Here is a 5,191-nt window from a genome sequence, read left to right on the forward strand (position 1 = left end):
TTCAATTCTCCCTTTCCAGTAGCATAGGATATCCAAATTTGGTAAATAACAAAGCTAGTTCACGAAATCTGATGTTTACACCTATGAGTCCTCATTCACGATCACAGTCCACTTGATTGTTATCGTGGAGAGGCCCAGTCCAGGACCTATGCGATTGCGGTCCAAGGGCTCGCATACGTGGAGCTGACCAGGTCAACTCCTATGATTTCACGACCTAACTCTCGCTATAGCGGAGGTGCAGTGGCCCCCATGGTCCGAACCCCGGGTCTTTTCAAGATTGCGGTCGCCAGCTTTCTGACTTACCACCTTTACAATCGCGGGCTAGCTCAGTGATCGCAGTGCACCAACTGACTGCATAAATGGTTCAAAACATGTCGAAAATCACCAGAGCCCCTCGATCCCAACCCAAACTATCCCAATATATCTCAAATGATATTATTAACTTGTGCAAAGTCTCAAAACATAAATTGGGATATAACTACTTTAACGAGGGACTGGGTATGATTTATCGCTTAATGTGTTTGTAGATTAATTCTCACATAACCATGACAAATTAGTATGATTTGATAGGAATCTTGTCCTCGCCAGCGACCAGTTTCGAGGAGGTATGTCAAAGATTTAAAAGTTAAAACTACATATCTCATATTGGACATGATTGCTTTATATATAATGTGATTCAAGTAAAGTTCTACATCATTTATTGCTTAATCTGTATCCTCTGCTCACAAACAAGAAGCTGAAGAAAATTGATATGAAGTTATCATATTATAATTATCATATTTTACACTAAAAGAGGAAGCTTCAACCTTTAAAGTTAGATTACCATTTTATCCTTACAATAAATAAGAATTTAATTAAATATCTAATAAAATAGTAATATTTCAATTACATGAAGTCAATTTAATTCTTTAGTGATGATATTGTAAATTCCGTTAATTATACTAATTCATATTATCTTTCATCATCCCTCTAGAAATTTAAGTGTTTTTCTCCTTTTGCTAATTATTTAGGGCAAATGAACCGGTGCCAAGAATTTATCAAGCAACCGATCAACTTGATAAATATAGCCACAAAGACCATATTAAATACTCCCTCCATTCCATATTACTTGGTCATATTACTAAAAATATATGTCCCAAATTACTTGTTCATTTACGAAACCAAGATAAAATTAATTAAATCTTTTCCATCTTACCCTTAGTATTAAATGTTCTTAAAAATAGTCAATATTGATTAGAATGTGTTTATTGGAGAGAGATAGGGGTAAGGTAGTAAAATACATCTTTTATTAATGATTTTTTTAATAGCCGTGCAAAAGGAAAAGTGGCCAAGTAATATGGGAAGGAGGGAGTAAATATTAAAGCAGCCCCACTGCCTTCATTATCAGCAACGTTTAGTTTATCCTTCATTTAATATTTTGTTTGATAAAAAATTGTGAAACTGTTGCTTGGGAATTGCAGAAGTTTGTTTTGATCATTGAATGGGTTAAAAAATTGGCACTACTAAGTGTGAACCACAGAGAAAATGATCACAGCATGAATTGTTGCTAGAAGAGATAAACTTGGAGCAGAAAGAACAAGAAAAGATAGGATTTTCTTTGTTGATTTGTGCCTGTAAGAATTCTAATTAATTTAGTAAAAGTCTCCTGATTTAATATTTTAATTTTGCAGTTCTGTATTCCCTTTTCTTTTTGTGAAGTTGGGAAGATATTCAAGCCAATTCCTACTCAAAAGCGGAAAGAAATAAAAAGAACCTTTTTTTCTTTGTTGGTTTTCAAGTGTTATTGGGATTTAGATCCTTTTTAGAAAAGGATTAGACCATGTAATATAAATACATGCTAGCTAGGATTTATTAAGTAGGACAGAACATAGAACCTAAGAGTATTCAATCTTTTAACTTATTTTCTCCCTTGATATTAATAATAGTGTCGGCCGTTCTCCGTGGACTAGGATCACATCGATTCGAACCATGTTAATTACTGTGTTTTTATCATTTCCGCTCTAACAATTGGTATCAGAAGCCTACAGGTCGTAAGATCTAGGAGACAAAGAGACTATGACATCTATGAAGTTTGAGGTAGCGAATTTTGATGGGCAAAGTAATAACTTTAACATCTGGAAGATCAAGATCATGGCGTTGTTACAGAGAGAAGGATCAGTCTATGCTTTGGACGACTCGTATCCCAAAAATACGAAAGAGGCCGAGAAGCAGAAGATTGAGATGGATGCATTCAGCGCAATTCAATTATCCTTATCAGATAGCGTGTTATGTGAAGTCAGTATCGAGAAAACAGCTGCGAGTTTGTGGAAGAAACTTAACAAGCTCTACCAGAAGAAATCAGCAACAACTAGAATGTTGTTAAGGCAACGTTTACACGCCTTCAAGATGAAGATAGGTACAACTTTACAGGATCATCTTGATGCTTTTAATTAATTGGCTATGGATCTTACTCATGCTGATATTAAAGTGGGAGATGAAGAACTAACTTGCACTCTACTATTTTCATTATCACCGGCGTACATATACGTAGTTAATTCAATGATGTATAGTAAGGAGGTGGTCACATTACAGATGGTAAGACATGCATTGAATTCGGATGAATTAATAAACCATATCAACAATGGTGTGAAAGAGGACCATGGTGAGGGTTTGACGATTAGAGGTCGTTCGAGCCAAAGAGGGAGAGGAAAATCAGTAGCTAGGTCAAAGTGTAGGGAAAAGAGTGAGTAGGAAGGATGTTGAATGTTGGGGTTGTCATCAAAAGGGTCACTCTGAGAGGGTTTTGCCAAATAAGATTGATAAAACAACAGCCAGTACATCTACGGTTCAGGTAACTCAGACATCTGGAGAAAATTATATGCTAACTGCTTCAACAGATGACATTCAAATACACAAGTGGATTTTAGATTCAACTTGTACCTTTCACATGTGCTTCAGAAAGGATTGGTTTACTAGCTACGAGCAGGCGAGCGGGACTGTACTTATGGGTAACGATGCATCATGTGAAATAATAGGCATTGGTTCAGCCCGTATACGGTGTCATGACGGTATCATAAGAACATTGTCTAATGTTCGACATGTTCCTGATATGAAAAAGAATCTGATCTCTCTTAGTACTCTTGATAAGCTCGAATATAAGCATGCGGGTATAGATGGAATCTACAAGGTGACTAAGGGTTCTCTGGTCATGTTAAAGGCCAAACTGGAGGGTGGTCTTTATGTACTTATGGGCAGCACCATTCTAGGTACTGCAAATGCTGCAACCTCACAGTTATTAGATGATGATAAGGCTAAGATGTGGCATATGAGATTAGGTCACATGAGCGAGAGGGGGTTGGCAATTTTGAGCAACCCAAACCTTTTGAAAGGTGAGAAGATTATTACACTTGATTTTTGTGAGCATTGTGTTTTTGGAAAGCATAAACGGGTTACCTTTGGCACGGGCAAGCACAAAATCGAAGGGGTACTTGACTACATTCATTCAGATTTATAGGTTGCATCTCAGGTTCCATCCAAGGGTGGAAAGAGGTATCTTCACTTTCATTGATGATTCTTTACGCAAGGTTTGGGTATACTTATTAAAGGCTAAAAGTGATGTCTTTGAGAATTTCAAAAACTAAAAGATATTAATTGAAACCAGTGTGACAGAAACATTAAGTATCTTCGAACAGATAATGGCTAAGAGTTTTACAATGAAAAGTTTGACAATTTCTTCAAGATTCATGGTGTATTGAGACATAGAACTGTTAGGCATACACCACAACAGAATGGAGTAGCTGAAAGGATGAACCACACTCTTCTTGAGAAAGCATGATGTATGCTCTCTAATGCCAAAGTGCCTAAGGAGTTCTGGACGGAAGCAGTAAATACTGCTTGTTATGTTTTTAATCGTTCTCCATCATCAGCGATTGACTTCAAAACCCTAAATGAGGTATGATCAGGTAAAACGCCTGATTACTCGTACCTAAGAATCTTTGGATGTCCTGCATATTATCATGTAAAACAAGAACCTAGAGCTCGAAAAGGTTTGTTTATGGGATATGCTGAAGGGCTAAAATGATATAGAATATGGAGTTTAAATCCTCTTAAGTTTGTAATCAGTAGAGATGTTACTTTTTATAAGGCCTCTATGCTTGATCCTGGAAAGACTTCTATTGAGTTTGCAGGACAGAAAGTTCTTACAACAGAAATGGTCGAGGAAAAATGAAAAAGCTCACACAGTAGTACCTGAAGGTGAACCATACAGTATAGCTACTGGAAGGGACAAACGAACTCCGAAGCCTAATAAGCCTTCACAAGCTAATCTTGTGGCCTATACATTAGCTACTGCCGAGGAAGAAATAAAGGATTCAGAACCCTCAAGCTATACAGAAGCTACTATGTATGGTGAAGCTGATCAATGGCGTTTAGCTATGACTGAAGAGATGGAGTCTCTGCACAAGAACCAGACATGGGATTTGGTGAGTCTACCAAAGGAGAAGAGAACTGTCGGTTGCAAATGGGTCTTCAGAAAAAAGAAATACTAGGTACAAAGTTAGATCGGTTGCTAAGGGATTTTGTCAGAAGGAGGGAATCAACTACAATGAGATTTTCTCACCAGTCATGAAGCATAGCTCAATTCGTTTGTTGCTAGCTTTGGTTGCCCATAATGACTTAAAGCTTCATCAGCTTGATATCAAGACTGCATTCTTACATGGTGAACTTAAAGAGGTGATCTTCATAAATCAACCCGAGGGTTTCCTTATTGAAGGAAAAGAAGACCATGTTTTTCAATTGAATAAATCTTTGCATGGTTTGAAACAGTCACCACGACAGTGGTACAAGAGATTTTATGTGTTCATGATTACTAAAGGTTTCTCAAGAAGTGCATTTGATAGCTGCGTATATCACATGATGGTATCTGGTAATTCAAATATTTATTTACTGTTATATGTTGATGATATGCTTATTGCTTCTAATAGTATGACAGAGATAAATGATTTGAAGAAACTGCTAAGTAAAGGGTTTGACATGAAAGATTTAGGTGAAGCTAAGAAAATCCTTGGAATGGAGATTCACAGGAAGAATGGTAAGGTACATCTCTCACAGAAAAAGTATATTGAAAAATTAGTTCAGAGGTTTGGCATGAATAAATGTAAACCCGTCACTTTACCGTTAGCACAACATTTCAGACTTTCTTTTTTGATGACAC

The sequence above is a fragment of the Lycium barbarum genome, chromosome 3, assembly GCF_019175385.1.
Source record: "Lycium barbarum isolate Lr01 chromosome 3, ASM1917538v2, whole genome shotgun sequence".
Lineage (NCBI taxonomy): Eukaryota > Viridiplantae > Streptophyta > Magnoliopsida > Solanales > Solanaceae > Lycium > Lycium barbarum.